Below are 24,021 nucleotides of genomic sequence, written 5' to 3' on the forward strand. Positions count from 1 at the left end.
AAGATCCATGGTGACAATCATACCCTCATAAAAACCATACATTTTGCAAAGTGCTTCCCAAGTTTGGCAACCAAAATGGGTTACGCTCTGAGAATTGTACAGATTTACTTAAAAATCCATATCATGATGGGTCCTTAGGTGTATTTTCTTTGTTTCAAAATTTTCATGGTCTTCAAAACCCATCCTCTCCAAGACATAGTGTCTTGCATGGCATGGGATAAGCTAGTCGAATTATAAAAGATGAAAATTAGACGTTGAAATAGTTGAAGTCGTGCTTAATTACGAAAAAAACACTTGTCGTTGTTGCGTACCGTTTCAACATCGAAGGTCTCCTCGAGCTTAATGCTGAAGCGCCGATCTTAATCCAGCTCAACGAACATGTCACACATACCTCGATCGTCGTGGCACTAGCTGCACTCCCCTGGGAGACTGTCATCGTCCGAGTATGACATTTCCTACATTCATAATTCAAAGATTAAACTTGTACAATTAAATATATGTACTAAAATACCTAAATTAGATCATTATTTTTCGAGAAAATCCAGGCCACTCGATATTTCCTACATATTCTAGCACAAGTCTTGCCAGAATTCATGGAAAAATCCGGCATGACCTTTGCTAAAAAAGGACATATCAAGCGCCTGAAATTTGCCGGAATGGAAATTAATCAACACTCTAGCAAAACATAGGCCACTCGGAGGTGTAAACTGAACATGAACGGCCACTTGGGTAACAACATATCCTATTTGAGCAAATATGACATGTTCAACTAGTTTTATTAATTCAACTAGTTCTTACAAAATATAAACTTACTATAAAAAAACTAGTTCTTTCTAAAAATAAAGTAGTTCAACTAGTTATATTAATTATCTTACTAAAAATACATTAGTTCTATTAATTCAACTAGTTCAACTAGTTTATTAATTTACTTACTAAACTAGTTCAACTACAACTAAAGTAGTTCAACTAGTTTATTAATTTACTTACTAAAAATAAAATAGTTGCTTTAACTAAAAAAATAAACTAGTTCTATTAATTTTCATACCAAAAATAAAATAGTTGTATTAACTCAACTAGTTCAATTAAGCACTTACTATAAATAAAAATAAACTAGTTTTTACAAAAAATAAACTAGTTCAACTAGTTATATTAATTTTCTTACGAATTCTGTTAAACACTTACTAAAATTTAACCCTAACTAATTTGATGAACTCTAAATTTAATCCTAACTAATTCGATGACCTCTAAAACTAATTCTATTTAACAACTACTGCCATAATTAGCATCTAATTTGATGAACCCTAACTAATTAGATGAACTCTGAAATTTAACCCTAAGAACCCTAACTAGGCAGAGGTAGTGGAGGAGGAGGAGGGCGTGCTCACCTCTGGCGCCGGCGGAGTTAGGGAGAGGGGCACGCGGCGTCGAGGTTGGGGACGGGGTCGGGGCGGCGGGCGCACGGCGGAGGGCGGCGATGTAGGGGGGGTGTCGAGGTCGGGGTCGGGGGCGGCGTCGAGGTTGCGGTCGGGGGCGGGGGCGGCGTCGAAGGTGTGCGAAGAGCGACGGGTCACACGCGGCGGCCGACGACGAGGCAGGGCGGCGACAGCGGAGTAGGGATTTGGGGGAAGTGGCCGTGGGGAAGAACGAACCACGCGGTTAATTAAGTTAAAAGTAGCAGCAGCGCGTTCCAAGAAGTGCGCTGCTGCTAAGGTAGCTATAGCTTGTTTCCTAACAAGTGCTACTGCTATTCCTTCTCTTTTTTATTTGCTTCCCATTTAATTTTATTTTCATTAGCAGTAGCGCCTTTGTCCGTAAACGCGCTGCTACAAAACAAGTAGCGGTAGCGCGGTTCCACATAGATCGCTACTGCTATGTGTAGCCTATCGGCTACACCGTGGGAATTTTAGTAGTAGCGCTTTTGTACTCGGGCACGCTACTGCTATAACTATATCTGTAGCACGCTTTTAAATACCGTGTTGCTGCTAATTAGCCCCAGCGTGCGTTTTTATCCCGCGCTACTGCTAATGTTCTGTGTATAAGGTTTTCCCTAGTAGTGTTATCAGTGCTAACCTTTCAAAGCGTAAAGAAAATAAATTATTGAAAACTCTGAAGAAGCATCGTGCCACTATTGGATATACTCTTGATGATCTTAAGGGCATTAGTTCCACTCTATGTCAGCACAAAATTAAATTGGAGAAAGATGCTAAACCAGTTGTTGATTATCAACGATTGTTAAATCCCAAGATGAAAGAAGTGGTAAGAATTGAAATACTAAAGCTTCTGGAGGAAGGTATAATTTGTCCTATTGTTGATAGTCAGTGGGTAAGTCCTGTTAATTATGTCCCTAAGAAGGGAGGTATTAATATTGTTCCTAATCATAAGAATGAATTGATTCCTCAAAGAATTGTTACAAGTTATAGGATGGTAATTGATTTTCACATATTAAATAAAGCTAATAGAAAATATCATTACTCCCTATCTTTTATTGATCAAATGCTAGAAATACTATCCAAGCGTACACATTTTTTCTTTCTAGATGGTTATTGTGGTTTGTCTCAAATACCTGTGTCAAAAGACGATCAAGAGAAAACCACTTTTACTTGTCCTTTCAGTACCTTTGCTTATAGACATATGCCTTTTGGTTTATGCAATGCACCTGCTACCTTTCAAAGATGCCAGACTGTTATATTCTTTGATTTTTGTGAAAAGATTGTAGAGGTTTTCATGGATGATTTCTTCGTGTACAGAACTTCTTTTGAGAATTACTTAAGCAACCTTGATCGAGTTTTGCAGAGATGTGAATAAACTAATCTTGTATTGAATTGGGAGAAGTGTCACTTTATGGTTAATGATGGTATTGCGTTGGGGCATAAAAATTTTGAAAGAGGTATTGAAGTTGATAAAGCTAAAGTAGATGCTATTGAAAAGATGTCGTGTCCTAAAGATATCAAAGGTATAAGAAGTTTCCTTGGTCATGTTGGTTTCTATAGGAGGTTTATTAAAGGCTTCTCTAAAATTTCTAGGCCTCTCACTAATCTCTTGAAAAAAGATGTTCCTTTTGTTTTTTATGATGATTGTCTAGAAGCATTTCAAATACTTAAGAAGCCTTGATTGGTGCTCCTATTGTTCAACCACCTGATTGGAATTTACCCTTTGAAATTATGTGTCATGCTAGTGATTATGTTGTTGGTGCTGTTCTAGGACAAAGAGTTGATAAGAAATTAAATGTTATTTAGAATGGTAGTAAAACTCTAGATAGTGCCTAGAGAAATTATGCTACCACGGAAAAAGAATTTTTAGCAGTCGTATTTGCATGTGATAAGTTTAGACCTTATATTGTTGATTCCAAAGTAACTGTTCACACTGATACTGCTGCTATTAAATATCTTATGGAAAAGAGAGATGCCAAACCTAGACTTATTAGAAGGGTTCTCTTGCTTCAAGAATTTTACTTGCATATTATTGATAGAAAGGTAGATGAGAACCCCGTTGTAGACAACTTGTCTAGGTTAGAAAATGTTCTTGATGATGCACTACCTATTGATGATAGCTTTCCTGATGAGCAATTAAATGTCATAAATGCTTCTTGTAGTACTCCATGGTATGTTGATTATGCTAATTATATTGTTGCTAAATTTGTACCATCTAGTTTCACATACCAGCAAAAGAAAATGTTTTTCTATGATGACATTACTTCTGGGATGACCCACACCTTTATAAAGAAGGATTAGATGGCGTTATTAGACGTCGTGTACCTAATCATGAACAGGAACTGATCCTACGCAAGTGCCACTCCAAGTACTACGGAGGACACCATGCTGGAGATAGAACTTCACATAGGGTATTGCAATCCGATTTCTATTGGCCCACTCTCTTTAAAGATTCTCGTAAGTTTGTCTTCTCTTGTGATGAATGCCAGAGAATTGGTAATATTAGTAGATGTCAGGAAATGCCTATGAACTATTCACTTGTTATTGAACCATTTGATGTTTGGGGCTTTTATTATATGGGACCTTTTCCTTCCTCTAATGGGTATACACATATTTTAGTTGCTGTTGATTACGTTACTAAGTTGGTAGAAGCTATTCCAACTAGTAGTGTTGATCACAACACTTCTATTAAGATTCTTAAAGAAGTTATTCTTCTGAGGTTTGGAGTCCCTAGATATTTAATGACTGATGATGGTTCACATTTTATTCATGGTGCTTTCCGTAAAATGCTTGCTAAGTATGATGTTAATCATAGAATTGAATCTCCATATCATCCTCAATCTAGTGGTCAAGTAGAATTTAGTAATAGAGAGCTTAAATTAATTTTGCAAAAGACTGTTAACAGATCTAGAAAGAATTGGTCTAAGAAACTTGACGATGTATGGGCTTATAGAACTGCTTATAAGAATCCTATGTGTATGTCTCCATATAAAATGGTTTATGGAAAGGCATGTCACTTACCTCTCGAACTAGAACATAAGGCATATTGGGCTATTAAAGAGCTCAATTATGATTTCAAACTTGTCGGTGAGAAGAGGTTATTTAACATTAGCTCTCTTGATGAATGGAGAACCCAAGCCTATGAGAATGCCAAGTTGTTTAAAGAAAAAAGTTAAAAGATGGCATGATAAATGATAAAAAAGTGTGAGTTTAATGTAGGTGATCATGTTTTGCTATACAACTCTCATTTAAGATTTTTTGCAGGAAAGCTTCTCTCTAAATGGGAAGGCCCTTATGTCATTGAGGAGGTCTATCGTTCCAGTGCCAGAAAAATCAACAATGCCGAAGGGACAAATCCGAAGGTGGTAAATGGTTAAAGAATTAAACATTATATCTCAGGTACTCCCATAAATGTTGAGACCAATATTATTAATACCGTAACACTGGAGGAGTACATAAGGGACACTTTCCAGAACATTTGAGACTTTGAAAAGGAATCGGTATGTGGTACGGTAAGTAAACCGACTCCAAAACAGTTCTAATGGCAATTTTTCTTCGTTTTGGTATATTTAAGAAAATAGTAAAATAAGAAGCATACCGAAAAGGACACGAGGCTTCCACGAGGTTGGAGGGCGCGCCCTACCCCCTTGCCTCGTGGGCACCTCGTGTGCTCTCCGGACTCCATTTCTTGCACGATACTTCTTTTGGTCGATAAAAATTCACTATATAATCTCCCGAAGGTTTTGACCACCGTATCATGCAAAAATCTCCTATTCTTGTTTCGAGTTGTTTTCTGCCAGGGTTTTCAAGGCCAAGCATCATGTTGTCTCCCTCCTCCTCCAACAATGAGGGCAACGATGCTTGGCTAATGAAGATAGAGGTGAAGAGAGAAGAACCCGGAGTGATCAACAAGGATGATGGGATCAAGAAGGCCATGGGGGATCAAGTTCCAGCAGTAGCAGAAGAAGACATCCTTCCACCTCACCACAATATCTTTACCCCAACGGAGATTGAGGCTTTCAAGATGATTGAGTTAGCTTGTATTCAAAACAAGTATCTCACAAGTGAAAATATTCTATTGAAGGGGCATATCATCGCACTCAAGGGCATTATACACAAAATGGAGGATCTCTTATGCTCGACGTGCGACTACCCATCATCACCAGCACCTTCTTCACCAACAAAGAAGAACTGAGCATCAGGTATGGGCACTCCCCTTGGCAACTGCCAAGCTTGGGGGAGTGCCCCGGTATCGTATCACCATCACTTTTATCTTTACTGTTTTTCTTAGTTCGATCCTTTTGGTAATATCTTGATCTAGTAGAATAAAGTTGTAGTATGATTTAGTTGTGAGTTTTGCTTTATGATCTTCCTATGTAATCGAGTCCGTGAGCTATATAGTAAAGATTAGTGTTGAGTCAAGGGCTTGATTATTTTGCTATGATCTTGAGGGAATAAAATAAAAAGAAATAAAGAGATCATATGGATCTTATGGAGAGTAATGAGATCACATATAAAGAGTATGATGAATAAAAGTTGTTGAGAGTTGACAAACATAGTTTTGGTCATCGTTGCAATTAATAGGAAGTAATAAAGAAAGAGATGTGTTCACATATAAATATACTATCTTGGACATCTTTTATAATTGTGAGCACTCATTAAAGTATGATATGCTAAAGAGTTGACGTTGGACAAGGAAGACAACATAATGGGTTATGTTTTTTAGAACTGAGATAAATTATATTCTCATGGATCATCCAACATGTTGAGCTTGCCTTTCCATCTCTTGCTAGCCAATTATTTGCACCAAGTAGAAATACTACTTGTGCCTCCAAATATCCCTAAACCCAGTTTTGCCATGAGAGTCCACCATATCTACCTATGGATTGAGTAAGATCCTTCAAGTAAGTTGTCATCGGTGCAAGCAATAAAATTGCTCTCTAAATATGTATGAGTTATTAGTGGGAGAAAATAAGCTTTAGACGATCTTGTGATATGGAAGAAATAAAAGCAACGGACTGCATAATGAAGGTCCATATCACAAATGGCAATATAAAGTGATGTTATTTTGCATTAAGATTTCGTGCATCCAACCATAAAAGCGCATGACAACCTCTGCTTCCCTCTGCGAAGGGCCTATCTTTTATTCTTGTCTTATACTTCATGCAAAGAGTCATGGTGATACTCACCTCTCCTTTTTACATTTTATCCTTTGGCAAGCACAATGTGTTGGAAAGATCCTGATATATATAGCTGATTCGATGTGAGTTTTCATGAACTATTATTGTTGACATTACCCTTGAGGTAAAACGTTGGGAGGCAAAACTATAAGCCCCGATCTTTCTCTATGTCCGATTAAAACTTCATAACCATAAATATCACGTGAGTGTTAGCAATTATGAAAGACTAAAAGATGGTTGAGTATGTGGACTTGCTGAAAAGCCCTTATATTGACTCTTTCCTATGTTATGATAAATTGCAATTTCCTCAATGACTGAGATTAGAGTTTGTTGGTTCTCAATGAAGTTTATGATTCATACTTGAAATTCTGATTGAATTATTACTTTAGCATAAGAGATCATATGACAATATATATATATATATATATGATGCCTCATGTCCATATTTTATTTTTATTGACACCTCTATCTCCAAACATGTGGACATATTTTTCGATTTCGGCTTTTGCTTGAGGACAAGCGAGGTCTAAGCTTGGGGGAGTTGATACGTCTATTTTGCATCATGCTTTTATATCGATATTTATTGCATTATGGTCTGTTATTACACATTATGTCACAATACTTGTGCCTATTCTCTCTTATTTTACAAGGTTTGCATGAAGAGGGGGAATGCCGGCAGCTGGAATTCTGGGCTGGAAAAGGAGCAAATATTAGAGACCAATTCTGCACATCTCCAAAAGTCCTGAAACTTTACAGGAGCATGTTTCAAAATATATATAAAATATTGAGCGAACGAAGTACCCGAGGGGGGCCACCCACCGTCCACGAGGGTGGGGGGCACGCCCTACCCTCCTGGGCGCGCCCCTACCTCGTGGCCCCCCTGGTGGCCCTCTGATGCCCATATTCTGCTATATGAGGCCTTTCGTCCAATAAAAAATCACAAGCAAGCTCACGGGACGAAACTCCTCCGCCACGAGGCGGAACCTTGGTTGAACCAATCTAGGGCTCCGGCAGAGGTGTTTTGCCGGGGAAACTTCCCTCCGGGAGGGGCAAATCATCACCAACGATCCTCTCATTGGGAGGGGGTCAATCTCCATCAACATCTTCACCAGCACCATCTCATCTCAAACCCTAGTTCATCTCTTGTATCCAATCTTTGTATCCAAACCTCAGATTGGTACATGTGGGCTGCTAGTAGTGTTGATTACTCCTTTTAGTTGATGCTAGTTGGTTTACTTGGTGGAAGATCATAAGTTCAGATCCATTATGCCTATTAATACCCCTCTGATTATGAACATGAATATGCTTTGTGAGTAGTTACGTTTGTTCCTGAGGACATGGTAGAAGTCTTGCTATAAGTAGTCATGTGAATTTGGTATTCGTTCGATATTTTGATGAGATGTATGTTGTCATCCCTCTAGTGGTGTCATGTGAACGTCGACTACATGACACTTCACCATTGTTTGGGCCTGGAGGGAGGAATTGGGAATTAATAAGTAGATGATGGGTTGCTAGAGTGACAGAAGCTTAAACCCTAGTTTATGCGTTGCTTCGTAAGGTGCTGATTTGGATCCATATGTTTCATGCTATGGTTAGGTTTAACTTAATACTTCTGTTCTAGTTGTGGATGCTAGCAATGGGGGTTAATCATAAGTGGGATGCTTGTCCAAGTAATGACAGTACCCAAGAACCGGTCCACCCACATATCAAATTATCAAAGTAGCAAACGTGAATCATATGAACATGATGAAAACTAGCTTGATGATAATTCCCATGTGTCCTCGGGTGCGCTTTCCTTTATATAAGAGTTTGTCAGGGCTTGTCCTTTGCTACAAAAAGGATTGGGCCATCTTGCTGCACCTTATTTACTTTTATTATCTGCTACTCGTTACAAATTACCTTATCACAAAGCTATCTGTTACCGATAATTTCAGTGCTTGCAGAGAATACCTTACTGAAAACTACTTATCATTTTCTTCCGCTCCTCATTGGGTTCGACACTCTTACTTATCGAAAAGGCTACGATAGATCCCCTACACTTGTGGGTCATCATACACCATATGCAAGATGCAAGACAATATCACATTACCAAGCTAGAGAAAGCACCTGGGATGCCAGTTTCGCCAGAAGACCGCCATGAATCCCTGCCTTGTTTATTCCCTTCCTATTTCTTAATTATATTGCCTTGTCAAGTCAAACCCACAAGAAAAATCGCTTTTCAAAACTCATTGATGCAGGATGCTGACGAGCACTACTTCAATATAAGGCGACCGCATGATAGGATGATTGAATGTGTAAGAAAAAATGACATCATTGCATATTCACAGCTATGATGTGTAAACTAAGCAAAAGGCATTTCAACAAATTAGAAGCAATGAAAGCTAGACACCATATGAAAGAGGCAACGAATATCACTCTACTAAGTTAAAATTGTCTCGTCATAAGTGACATTTCAATAAATTAGAAGTAGTACAACCTAGAAAAGAATGTGAGATGTAACCTATATCACACTCCCAAGTCAAAACGTGTCTTATGATAAGTGATTGTTGTAGGTTACACAACAGTAGTACTTTGATTGTAAGAACATGGTGTGATAGACAGATATTGTATGTTCTAGAAACTGGAACACGTGTCTTATTCACCAGTATAATGTGTAAAGTTAGCAGATGGAATTCAACAAAATTAGAAGCAATACAAGCTAGACATCATACATAACATGCAACCACATATTACAGTGCCAAGTTAGAGGGAGCACCTGTGATGGTGCACTAGGGGAGACGTGCTCATCATCAACACAGCTACGTTGAGTGTCTATGCATGTGTTGTCTTACAAATCTTCTTGGGGGTGGCGGAGTAGAATCTGTAGAGGCCCTCCGTTTGGAAGGAGCACCTTTATCCACTGCCTTGCTAATTTCCTTTCACTTTATTGATTTTTAATGGTCAAGTAAAACCGACAAGAAAAAGCAATAAAATTCACTCTTTAGAACTCATTCGCGCATGATACTGACAATCACTACTTTGATGTAAGGCAAACACATGATACTAGGCTGGAATATGTATGAAAAACATGACGACATGGCATATTCACAACTATTTGTGTAAACTAAGAAGCCGTTTCAACAAATAAGAAGCAATGCAAGCTAGACACCACATGAAAGATGCAACCAATATGACTCTGCCAAGTTAAAAGCGTCCCATCATAAATGTCATTTCAACAAATAAAAGCGGCGCATGCTATAAATCATATGAAAGATGCAACTAATATCACACTGCATATACTAATGGTGTCTCGTCATATTGATTAATGCGGGATACAAAAAACAATAGTTTTATGTAAGGATATGCTTAATAGATAGATGTACTATGTACTAAAAACGGAAAGGCATGTCACATTAACAGGTATAATGTATAAACTAAGTAGAATAGCACATGAAATTTAACCAGATTGGAAGAATTACAATCTAGACACCATATGCAACATGCAACCACATATCACGCTGCCAAGTTAGAGCAAGCACCTGCAATGCTGGTGTAGGGGAAATGCGGTCATCAACTATAGAGCTACGTTCACTATCTTAATCTAGCATTGCTGTTTCTTGAGAATCATGTGGGAAGGCTGATACTGGATTCCTTAAAAGAGCGTATTTTCTCACAGTAACCCCCTAGCGTGACTGTCTTATCATAAATGATTGATGAGGGATACACAAGAACATTAGTTTGATGTAAGAACATGGTTAATTGACAGATGTACTTGTATGTACCAAAAACAGGAAGGCATGTCATATTCAAAGGTATAATGTGTAAGCTAAGCAGATGCAATTTAACCAAATTGGAAGGAATACAAGCTAGACATCGGGCTGGAGTGGTGAGCATGATCATCAAGGACCTGAGAGCCTGGTGGGAGGCGGGCTGCTTCGCCACCATCGTGGCTTTTTAGTTGGATTCCAGGTAATGCATGTATGTGATGGGCTTGTCAGTGGCTCGGCCAGTGCCCTGACTAGCTATTTGCCTTCTGGTGCTCCCGGGATGGTGGTTCATGTAAAAAATATCTTTCCTTATCTTAATAAAGACCGACTTCAGCCTTTCGAATACAAGCAAGAACCGTATGCAACATGCAACCACATATGACACCGCGAAGTTAAAGCAACCACCTGGGATGGTGGTGCATGGCGAGCGAGATCATCAACTCCAGAGCTACGTTTACCATCTCCATCTGTTGAACATGCAACCTTTAAAGTGCTAAGACGTGTGTTGCCTGCCCGTGAAGAAAGCGGGAGCGACTTCTCTCTTTTACTTCGTGCTTCTATCAAGGAAGAGTCTAAAATACCCATGCATAAAAACACAATAGAGAGAGTATGGGTGAAGTGTGTGCAGAACTAGTGCACTGTAAAAGTAGCAGATAGCAGGTGGCTGAAAAATACATGACTAGAGACATATGATAGCTCTACAACATTGCATGGCAAACAAAATTAGATTCTACTCCCTATGATTTTATATATATATATATATATATATATATGAGAACAGGGATGGCTGAGAAATGCAGGTACTCCTCCAGCACACCACCACATGTGGTCCTATCGAAATAATAGTCGACTGAAAATAAATAGGTCAGTTAGTTTTTTATGAATCGTCTGATCTATAAGGAACGGGTATATGGCCTTCGTCTACCTCCCTCCAGTCACTATTGACGATCTTTCTCGAACCGCCAGCGACCACCGGCCCAGACCCCTACCTTCGCTGCCCTGCCCACCCCTCGACCTCACACTACCATTGTGCTTGGTAGCGCCCCCCGACCGTCCCTTTAATCCCGGCCAAACTCCAGGTCGGGCGCCAGCAGCTCCTAGGCCCCACACATCGCTAAGATAAACACCGAGGTGCTGCTTTCGCCGGTGCACTAGGCGGACTGGCGACTTTTATGCTAGGGAATGCTTCCTTTAATTGGGAATCAATTGACCAGGAATTGAAATCCAGGGGGGCGACGGACCTCTAGCTAAGGTGAAATAGTATATGAGGAGAAACCTTGTGCATCGCGAGTTACTAGGAACATCTAGTATGAAAAAGAAGCGGTCAACTAGTGTCTTTTGTGGGATGAATACCGTGCAAGCATACGCGTAAAGATTTGCACGAATAAGGGAAGAGGAGTACCATTTCCGGTTGCCAGTGCTGTGTCCTCCAGATGTCGCGGCGATTTTCTTCTTTTTACCGAGGAACCAATGTTTTGGAGGAGGGTGGAGCCTTGGACGAACCCATGGCCAAATTGTTGAGTGTGTTGCAGTGGCCATCTGTCAGCAGAGGGGAGGCACATCCAAGGCGGCGAAGGATGGCGTAGCGGCAACAACTCCGGTGCGGTGGATGGTGGCGAAGTTGGAGCGGCAGCGGTGAGTCGCCGGACCGCGTGGTTGAACTGGCTCGGGTACGGCGCACGTCGGCATCCTGGAGGTAGCTCGGCCTCGGCTTCAACTACAAATTATGGAGGGCATTACGGTTGCGGTTGCGGTGGACAATGACGTCGGGGTATCGGCTCTGGCGTGATGGAGGAGGGCGGCGGTTGATGGGTGGGATGGGGTGGCGGATGGAGAACGTCGGGGTTTCGCGGCTAGTGGAGAGGTAGTTTTGGCGCCCACGGAGTACGACTGGGGAATCAGATGGGGGGAGGGGCGGGGGAAGCTAAGGGAGAACCATGTTACGGTCTAGGGCGCGCTTGTTTTGGGTATTTTTGAATAGATGGGATGTGCTTGTTTGAAATTTGGGGAAGTACAAACTTTGCCCCCCTCTTAAATTTTGTACCTACTGCGGGTCGGGGGTAGGATGGTTGTCCCAGGTGTCCCAAATAGTGGGCGGGAGCAATTTCGGCCAAGCGCATGTGTGCTTAGGCAGCCATTGTGTGTGAATGTTTTTCGGAGGCAGTTGTATGGCGTCTAGATGAAGCTACAAACCTACCCCGATTTAGACCTTTGGATGTCAGGCCGGTAGGTTTCACGGATCTGAGTTAGAAAAGTAATTTCCTTCTACAAAACATTGGTCTCACGCGGTTTTGGGCGAGTAGAGGCTCTTTTGGCGCTTTGTTTGAAATTTTGAAACAGAAGGATTCACGTTTAGAGTACTCTTGAACTTTGATGATTGACCTAAATAGACAACGTTAAATTTGACCTTGTATGTTTGAAAACCTCATTAAATTAAGTGCTTCTTTTTGAAATTTTGACACTTGAAAATACTATAACTACGATTCTTTTGGAATGGAGGAGGTAAATTTGAATCTATTTTGTACACGACTATATATGCTATTATGTACAAAAGGAGATTAAAGATTGGTGCTCCCATAATTTAGGTATGATTTACAAATGCCATGATATAGAATTCAAATAATTGAATGGACTTCATGTTGAATTTTAATTTTTTAAACCACCTTAAGTTGAATTCAAATGTATGCTAGTTCATAGCTAGCAATTTATAATGTTCATTGTGTAACTTTTGTATATATAATGTGCTTTACACACACAACATGAACTATATATACTCACGTTTATATTCGATTGCTAAAGATATGCATTGTCTAGAGTTCAAAATACTAACTCTATGGATCAATTATGTCGAATAATAACATAGAATGCTCAAAACTAGATAGAATATAGATGTCTGATGGATAAATTACCATTCCTTACACGAATTGCAAATATCATGATCCCATCCTAATATTTGGATACAATTTATATTTTTAATCAATGTGTACATGAGTCTTTTACGTGTAGTTTCACACTCCATAGGCCCCTCCTAACACACACGCTGACTTTCTCTCTCACACATACGTGCACACGGTGTATATCCATCGTTGGTCTCTCACACATGCTCACACACACTCTCCCGAGGTATCTTTCTCGCATACATGCTCTCGATATAACCCTCCCTCCCTCTCGTAACCATTTACAACTGTTTCCACTAACCTTTATCACAAGCACTCTTCCTCTCACAAGCATACACACGCACAATCCCCATCGACCCTTTCTATATACATAGACCTGCCTACGTGTCTCCCGCACGCACATTATCTTTAGGCTTGTCTCTCACGCATTGTCTCCACCTCTCTTCCTAATTTACGAGTATGATTCTAGGAGAGCATTCTATAGGATGCCCCTTAAAGTTAGGTTGGTTGAATAGTAATATCAGAGATAAGGGGATACCTTAGTCCGAGGACCTAGGGCTACAAATCCTAGCTGGCTTTGTCAGTGGACACTACAAAAAAAGACACATCCGTGACATTTTGGGCCGAACGAATTTTTTTCTGTCATACATATGACACTTCTATGACGATAATTGTGACAAAATCCGGTATCATCATAGATGTGGTGGGCTCCTACTTCTATGACAAAAAATCATGACAGAAAATGGGCTTTTCTCCTAGGCAGGCCGGAGATGCAGCTGCATGAAATTCTTTGGGCTGTCGGGGGCCGAGTGATGCACGTTTCTCTCGTACATGTACGCGCATGTGTGCGAGGCATTGGCTCTAACTGAACCTGAGCGAGGCGTTGAGATCTAACTGAACCCGAGCGATTGCACTGCAGGCTACGCGTTACTGAACCCGAGCGGTCGATCGATGGCTGTTAACTGAACCCGATCGAGCGATTCCTTCGCTACTGCTGCTAACTGAAGCCGATCGATTGGATGAATAGTGAGCATTGCGTGGGAGGGGGGTTGGATGAACAGTGAGCGGTGGCGTTGCCTCTGGATGAACAGGACCCCGTGGTGTGGAGGGCTGAATGAACAGTAGACGGTGGAGGGGTGCCCGTGGAGGGGTGGTTGAACAGGACCCCGTGGTGTGGAGGGCTGGATGAACAGTAGACGGTGGAGGGGTGGCTGAACAGTAGCCGATGGAGTAGCGCGCGGTGGAGGCTGATACGTCTCCGTTGTATCAACTTTTCCAAACACTTTTGCCCTTGTTTTGGACTCTAACTTGTATGATTTGAATGGAACTAACCCGGACTGACGCTGTTTTCAGCGGAATTACCATGGTGTTGTTTTATGTGCAGAAAACAAATATTCTCGGAATGACCTGAAACTCCATGGAAGATCTTAGAAAAAACAATAAAAATTCCTCGCCAAAGATGAAGACCAGGGGGCCCACACCCTTCTCACGAGGGTGGGGGCGCCCCCCTAGGGCGTGCCCCTACCTTGTGGGCCCCCTGGATGCCCTCCGACGCCAACTCCAACTCTATATATTTGCTTTCAGAGAGAGAAAAAATCAGAGAGAAGAAATCATCGTGTTTTACGATACGGAGCCGCCGCCAAGCCCTAAAACCTCTCGGGAGGGCTGATTTGGAGTGCGTTCGGGGCTCCGGAGAGGGGGATTCGTCGTCGTCGTCATCATCAACCATCCTCCATCACCAATTTCATGATGCTCACCGCCGTGCGTGAGTAATTCCATCGTGGACTTGCTGGAAGGTGATGGGTTGGATGAGATTTATCATGTAATCGAGTTAGTTTTGTTAGGATTTGATCCCTAGTATCCACTATGTTCTGAGATTGATGTTGCTATGACTTTGCTATGCTTAATGCTTGTCACTAGGGCCCGAGTGCCATGATTTCAGATCTGAACCGATTATGTTTCCATGAATATATGTGAGTTCTTGATCCTATCTTGCAAGTCTATAGTCACCTACTATGTGTTATGATCCGGCAACCCCGAAGTGACAATAATCGGGACCACTCCCGGTGATGACCATAGTTTGAGGAGTTCATTTATTCACTATGTGCTAATGCTTTGTTCCGGTTCTCTATTAAAAGGAGGCCTTAATATCCCTTAGTTTCCAATAGGACCCCGCTGCCACGGGATGGTAGGACAAAAGATGTCATGCAAGTTCTTTTCGATAAGCACGTATGACTATATATGGAATACATGGCTACATTACATTGATGAATTGGAGCTAGTTCTGTGTCACCCTATGTTATGAATGTTACATGATGAACCGCATCCGGCATAATTATCCATCACTGATCCGGTGCCTACGAGTTTTCCATATACTGTTTTACGCTTGTTTACTTTGCCGCTGCTACTGTTACAATCACTACAAAATACCAAAAATATTACTTTTGCTGTCTTTACTTTTGTTGCCGCTACCACCACTATCATATTACTTTGCTAATAAACACTTTGCTGCAGATACTAAGTTTCCAGGTGTGGTTGAATTGACAACTCAGCTGCTAATACTTGAGAATATTCTTTGGCTCCCCTTGTGTCGAATCAATAAATTTGGGTTGAATACTCTACCCTCGAAAGCTGTTGCGATCCCCTATACTTGTGGGTTATCAGAGGCTGGATGAACAGGAGCCCGTGGAGGCTGGAGGAGGTCGACGGTAGCCCGTGGAGGCTGGAGGAGGTCGATGGTGGAGATGAACAGTATCCCGTGGAGTCCCGTTTTCTGGTACGCCACACCCCTCCCGATGAACAGGACCCCCGTTTCGACCGTAGGAGGTCCGGTTCGTCTATTTTGCGGTACGCCACACCCCTCCCGATCAACAGGAGCCCCGTTTCGACCGTAGGAGGTCCATTTGCTCCGTTTTGCGGTACGCCACACCCCTCCCGATCAACAGGGCCCCGTTTCGACCGTAGGAGGTTCGTTTCCTCCGTTCTGCAGTACGCCAGGCCTCGTTTCCATCTCCTGTTCCGTCCAAGCCCTCCCGATGAAAACGACCACACATTCCGTTTCGACCCAGCCGGTCGGCTCCCACGTGTTCTGTTGCCTCCCGATGAACATGACGCATTCCATTGGCTCCCCATGAACACGACGCATTCCATTGCCTCCCCATGAACATGACGCATTTCGTTGCCTCCCCATGAACACAACACATTCCGTTGCCTCTCCATGAACACGACGACGCCGCTGTTTCTCCGTTCTGACCTAGCTATGTACATGAGCCCTGGCCGTACGTATGCATGAGTAGGTGTTCGAGACCCCGCCCGTATGTACACATAAGTGGCTGTATTTTTTTCTTGCACCATGGCCGCTGTACGTACGTGTACATTCTACATGCGCGCCTCTACTACGACACGTGCGCGCCTCTACATCGACCAGTATGTATGTACACGTTCGCGACTAGAATGACAACTCTACGTACGCTTCGACCAGGTGGGTCCCTACTGTCAGACACTTCCTTGCGTGCGAAGACGTAGCTGGTGGGTCCCAGCAGTCAGGGGGGCGAATCGTTTTGTTTTTTTTTTTGCCCGGACGCACTTCCTTGTGTGCGAAGGTGTAGCTAGTGGGTCCCAGCAGTCAGGGGGAAACGTTTTTTTGCGAAATACGGTGGCCCGTCCGGTGGGTCCCCGCTGTCAGGTGGAGGAATAATTATTTTGCACGTAGTAAGGAGGCACTTCCTTGCTGCAGCCATGGACCCAGCTGTCAGCCTCTCCACGTACAGTCCACGTCCGATGGAAGCCGTTCCTTGACCACGTTGACCACGCCTCGCCGAGAGCACCAGGGCGGTGGACGACGACGAGGCCTAGGAAGGGGACGACGTGGAGCCGGGGAAGATGCGGCAGTGGATGCCCACGCGTAGAGGAGTACGAGGGTTCACTGGTTCGCTGCGGTGTGAGGCTGCCGTCGCTGCAGAATAACAGGGGTTGTGGGTGAGTAGAGGGATGGCCTGCCAGCGGTGGGATTAGTAGGGGCGGTGAGGCCTCCGCCGCATCGCAGCCGGCCACGGGAGGCAGGAGCACCAGGCACGGCCGGCGCTGGTTTGGGCGGCTGGAGCAAGAAGACCAGAGGTTGAAGAAGCACTACGGCCGTTGGATGGACATCGTACGGTCATTGGAGCTAGAATCGTGCATATTGACTAAGTTGACAAACCCCTCTGTCCCCGTCAACTTAGTAGGCCCACAAGTCAGCCTGCCACTATACTGTGTCCCAGCTAACTGGGGGAGTACTCATTTTTTTGTGCGTAATAAGGAGGCACTTCCTTGCTGCGAAGATATAGCTGGTGGGTCCGAGTTGTCAGCGGCGGTAACATTTTTTCGCGAAATACAGAGGCCCTTTCGGTGGGTCCCTGATGTCAGGTGGAGGAATCATTATTTTGCGCGTAATAAGGAGGCATTTCCTTGCGTGTGGCCTTGGACCCAGGTGTCGACCTCTCCACGTACAGTCCACTTCATATGCATGTCGGTCGTTGACCATGTTGACTAGGTCGCGCCGAGAGCACCAGGGCGGTGGACGACGGCGAGGCCTAGGAAGGGAACGACACGGAGGCAGGGAAGACTCGGTAGTTGTTTCCCACATGGAGGGGAGTACGACTGTACGAGGGTTTACTGGTTCTTCTGCCGTCGCCGGAGAATAACAGCAGGTGTGGGTGAGTAGAGGGATGGCTAGGCCAGCGATGGGAGCACGGTGGGGCGGTGAGGCCTGCGCGGCAGCAGAGCCGGCAGCGGGGAGGAGGGAGCAGGCAGTCCCGCCGGCGCTTGTTTGAGCGGCTGGAGCAGGAAGAGCAGAGATTGAAGAAGCACGACGGCCGTTGGATGGACATCGTACGGTCACTGGAGCTAGAATCGTTCATATTGACTAAGTTGACAAAGCCCTCCGTCCCCGTCAACTTAGTAGGCCCACAAGTCACCCTCCCACCATGGTGGGTCCCAGCTAGGAGGGGGAGTATTCATTTTTCTATGCGTAATAAGGCTGCACTTCCGGTGGGTCCGAGCTGATAGCGGGGGGAACATTTTTTCGTGAAATATGATGGTCCGTCCGGTGGGTCCTAGCGGTCAGGGGCAAACGTTTTTTTGTGAAATACGGTGGCCCATCCGGTGGGTCCCAGCAATCAGGGGGGAAACGTTTTTTCCGTGAAATATTAGTGGCCCGTCTGGTGGGTCTCTGCTGTCAGGTGGAGGAATAATTATTTTGCACGTAATAAAGAGGCACTTCCTTGCGGCTGCCGTGGACCCAGCTATCATCCTCTCCACGTATAGTACTCTTCCGATGGAAGTCGGTCGTTGACCACATTGACCACGCCGTGCCGAGAGCACCACGGCGGTGGACGACGACGAGGCCTAGGAAGGGGACGATGCGGAGCCCGGGAAGACGCGGCAGTGGATGCCAATGGGGAGAGGAGTACGAGGGTTCACTGGTTCGGCTGCGGTGTGAGGCTGCCGTCGCCGCAGAATAACAAGGGGAGTGGGTGAGTGGAGGGATGCCTTGGCCAGCGGTGGGAGTAGTATGGGGACGGTGAGGCCTCCGCGGCAGCATAGCTGGCCATGGGAGGCAGGAGCATGCGGCACGACCGGCGCTCCTTTGGGCGGCTGGGGCAAGAAGACCAGAGGTTGAAGAAGCACTACGGCCGTTGGATGGACATCGTTGACCACGCCACGTCGAGAGCACCAGGGCGGTGGACGACAGAGAGGCCTACGAAGGGAACGACACGGAGCTGGGGAAGACACGGCAGTGGCTCCCCACGCGGTTGAGAGTACGAGGGTTGACTAGTTCGGCTGGCGTCGCCGGAAAATAACAGGAGGTGTGGGTGAGTAGAGGGATAGACAAGCCAGGGATGCGAGTATGATGGGGCTGTGAGGCCTTCCCGGCAGCACTGCCGGCCACGGGAGGCGGGAGTAGGCGGTTCCGACGGCGCTGGTTTGGGCGGTTGGGGCAGGAAGATCAGAGACTGAAGAAGCACGATTGTCGTTAGATTGACATCTAACGGTCTGACGCTGGTAGAGTCGATTGTTGACTAAGTTTCTTTTTTGAGAAACCTTGTGTACGCATGAATTTAGTAGGCCCATAAGTGAGCCTCCAAATCTATGGCAGACAACATAAAGCCCATTTGCTATTTTTTATAATTTGCAGCCCATTTGCTAATTCTTAAGTAATTTATTATAGCCCATTTTCTGCCCAGGACCACGGTCAAAAAATTCAACCTTATTTTGCATATTTTGGTGGAGTCCGAACTGTTGTAATCCCGAAATGATAAACATTTTTTAAGAACTTATTGATTTGCCAAAAAATCGTTTTGTTTTTGTAAGCAAATAAGACGTCGGACAATTGAGTTGGTTTAAGGGAAAACCAGTGGTAAAAAAGTCAGCGCTGGGTGGGAAAAAACAACAAAAATAAGGATGTAAATATGAAACGGGAATTGTATGTGTTTTAAATATAATGATACGTGTATATGAACTAGTAAAACTATAGGTAGAGATTAGAAAACGGATATAGGACATGCGTTTCAAGAGGAAAATAGAACTGGGCTGTGTGTTTGATTCAGTAAAAAAAATTTCCTGCGGATGTTGTAAGACAAAATATAACTAACGCTGGCGGGCCAGAGGCCAGTAGATACCTGCTTGATCTTTGTGCCTTGTTGTCTTCATGGGCTGGGCCTGTTAAAAACAAAACCAACCCTGAGCAGTCTACAGCCCAGTTGAAACTTGCTCGACCTGAAAAAACAATATATATGCTCAATAAATGAGAGAATTATGCAAGTACAGACTGATAACTGGGATGCAGCACGGCTATTGTTTTCTATCGTGATAATAAGTGCATGCACTTGTTTCGAAAAAATTGGAGAACTGGGAATTCGAACGGCGGGTGCTTATGCTGCCCATCAAATAAAAATCAGGTGCTTGAAAATCCGTTTCGAAACAAGTGATTCAGCTTTATATCCACGTTGACCCTCGGCATGATGGTTGGAAGCAAATGCAAGTTCATACCAAAAGATCATTAACAACAATACCAACTTGCGGATGACAAGGTAGTACAACTAGCAATACCAAACTAACTTATAATATTTTTACTCCTGGCCCTAGTGTTCGTCTGGTAGAAAATCTTGTAGAAGGCCAGCTCCCGCTCCTTCTCTTGCTCCAGGTCCCCGAGGTGGTACTGGTGCATCACCCAGTTGGTCCTCTGCTGGTCGAAGTTCTTGTTGGTGTGCAGCACCAGAACCTTTTTTGCTGCTCGTCTGCCGGGCGTTGACCATCACCGGCAAGGTATTGCCGGTCTTGTGCCACATCGCGTGCATGCCGCACTCCAACTGTATCTTGCGACGCGTCCACATCCCCCTTTTGAATGCACTGGAATTGCGCTGGAAGAAATGCTTGCTTAGACCACTCAGTGTGATACCTGTAGTATTGTGGAATACAGGTTTTAGTGTACCTAGTTGGCATTTTCATAACATCTTTGGCATGTTGCAGTCACTTGTTTCACTTTTTATTAACTGTCAAATTGTAATTGCTTCACCAGGTCTGCGTTTAAAAATAAAAATAGAGCTATAAACAAAGGAATATGTTTATGCAAGTAGACGGCCGATCGGTGTCTTACCTGGAAGTTTCTCAGGTTGGGTGTAGCATATGACATGCTCGCTGTCGATGGTTGATATGAACAAATCGATGAGAGACTGAAATCTCGCGCAGTCAGCACTCACTTTGGCCTCAAGGTGCTCGATCAGCTCCTGATCCGTGGGATCGAACTTGACGCCAGCCGGCAGCACCTGCCAATCCTTCTTCGACTTGCATCGGTAATTCCAGTTATATAGTACTCAATGTATGATCAATCGACTATTTTAAGTGAGTGATGAAAGATTTCGACAGATAAGTGGTACTCCAAATTTGAGGTCCAGAATACCCGAACACGCCGCCGGGATTCTTGTGTCACCTCATGCGCAGCATGTTGTCACGTCAATTCAATGTGTGGACATGATGAATAATTTGACCGACGTATACTAGTACTGCTACTGTACTACTTACTAGTCGTATTTAGTGTCACAATTTATACATAGGTTTAACTAACAAGTACGCACTTGAAGCCTAACTGATATATATATGGCTTCTGCACAGCATCTCCATCATCATTATCAGTATGTGCTACGCAGGTGAGTTAGGATGCACTTGATCCCAGGAAGGTATCTATCCTTCAAACCAGAGGAGTGCTTCAAACTAACTACAGTACATAATATCCAACAAAAGAGGGTCGTGCTGCAGCAGAATACTTGGCTCAGTCTAGATATTAGCACGAATCAAGTTGTGCATATTTGTTGTTGGCATCAACCACATCGCCGCATGTCGGGGTTGCAAAAGCCATCCATCGGATGGAAGCTTGATGCCTTTCACACACTAAAGATTATCTGGCAACAAGCTATGTCGACGAATCTCTGGATATGGTGATTCATGAAACCCATGGTATGATGTGTAAACACAGCCCCCCTCGCGAATGGAAGTTGCATAGCACAGTAATCATCGCCGGTGATATGATCGATGATTGGTTGGATGATCGGATAATTGAGCCCGAGGAACAAGGAGTGGTTGCCGAGGCTGTAAACCCGCCTCCAGTTGAATACGCCTGGCCCAACGGAGCTGGGATCTTTCTCGAACACGAAGCAGCCATAGCCATCAATGTCACGAACGCCCGATGCATTGTACTACATGTTGTTTGATGTAATGGTTTTGTCAATTTGGTACGTGCGAATGAGCATGAAATGACCGCCGTCAGCTGAACGAGCGATAAACCACCACCCATCTGCTAGTATGATTCCAGGTCCTGGAATCATGAAGGCCAGCCCATTTGCATCTGCTGCAACAATTCAAATTGGAGACCAAAAGGACAAAAATAAACAATCATGTTCAGAGTATGTGTGGAATTAAGATTATTATAACAGTGACACATATCATAGACAGAGAATTGGAATGCCGTGGTCATGATCATACCCCAAGTTCAAAAAAATAAGCCAATGGCTTTCATATTCTAGCAATATGTCATGGTTCAAACATCATGTAACAATGAGAGGAAAACAGCTATGACAGCGCCTACTCATATTCTACCATAGCACTTACTACTACCGTTCTCATATCAACTCTAAGCAATAACATGCGTTGTTCTAAAGATCTTGTAAACGAGAGTAACATATAGCAATCATGATGTTATGCTCATAATATGTATTCTAACAATCATTAGATGCCAATTTTTCTCATATCAACTCTAACAATAACATGTGTGGTCATAAAAATCTAGGAAATGAGAGGAACATATAGCAATGATGTGGTTATAGACATGCTATGCATTCTAAATTTGTAACAAATGAACAGCCAGTCGTATTCATAAGGTAAAGATGAGATGAGATAGAAAAATTACACGACGATAGATTCCACCAGTATAGGCAGCTAATCGGTGCGTCGACCGCGTAAATGATCCCATCATGCACTATAGCATCAGACAGAAATGTTGCCTCAACAGGATTGATGATGAGCCATAACCATGTATGGCGACCGGATTCCAGATAGAGTAATCCCATGTTGAACAAGGCAATGAGCTTGCAATCCATGTAGTCTTCTGATGGTGTGGGCACTTCGAAGATTACAACTTTCTGCAAACAGAGGTCGAGCCAAAAGCTTGACGCGTCTTGTGCGTAGTAGGCAGGAGTGTCCGGCAGGCCGCGAGGCTCGATGGCGGCGGTATCCAACAATGGAAGGGTGATCTCTCACTGGGTGTAGATATCCATAAGACGCCACGGACTACCGGTGTGGTGGATGAGGACGATCTAGTTGGCCTTCATGCCCGCCCAGTAGTGGCCGCGGATGAAGGACAGGTGGACGGGTAGTGGTAGCATGTCGAGGGGCACCACGGCAACCTCCGTAGGATCGTCAAGTCGGTGTCTGGGCCACCTGCGAGGATCGGGCATCAGCAAGCAGGGTGTCTTGAAAAGAGCCGGCCGGTTGCAGACGAGTAGACAGTACAAAGACACCAAGCCTGCGGCCAAACGGACGGTGCTGAGTAGGTCCATATGACTACAGATCTGCTCCAAGAGAACATTGATACGTCTCTGTCGTATCTATAATTTTTGATTGTTCCATGCCAATATTATCGTACTTTCATGTACTTTTGGCAACTTTTTATACTATTTTTGGGACTAACATATTGATCCAGTGCCCAGTGCCAGTTCCTGTCTGTTGCATGTTTTTGGTTTCGCCGAATATCCATATCAAACGGAGTCCAAACGGGATAAAAACGGACAGAGCTTATTTTTGGAAAATATGGAAAATTCGGAAGGAAAATCAACGCGAACCAGTGCCCAAGGTGGTCACGAGGCAGGGGGCCGCCCACCACCCCCCCTTAGGGCGCGCCCCCTACCCTTGTAAGCCCACCGTAAGGCAGTTGACGCTCTTCTTTTGCGCAAGAAAGCTAATATTCGCAAAAAAATCACGGTGAAGGTTTCAGGCCAATCGGAGTTACGAATCTCCATATATATACGAAACGGTGAAACAGAGCCAGAACAGAACGCAGAACCAGAGAGAAACAGAGAGATAGATCCAATCTTGGAGGGGCTCTCGCCCCTCCCATGCCATGGAGGCCAAGGGCCAGAGGGGAAACCCTTCTCCCATCTAGGGAGGACGTCAAGGAAGAAGAGGAAGAAGGGGGCCCCTCTGCCCCTCTCCTCCGGTGGCGCCGGAACGCCACCGT

The sequence above is a fragment of the Triticum urartu genome, chromosome 7, assembly GCF_003073215.2.
Source record: "Triticum urartu cultivar G1812 chromosome 7, Tu2.1, whole genome shotgun sequence".
Lineage (NCBI taxonomy): Eukaryota > Viridiplantae > Streptophyta > Magnoliopsida > Poales > Poaceae > Triticum > Triticum urartu.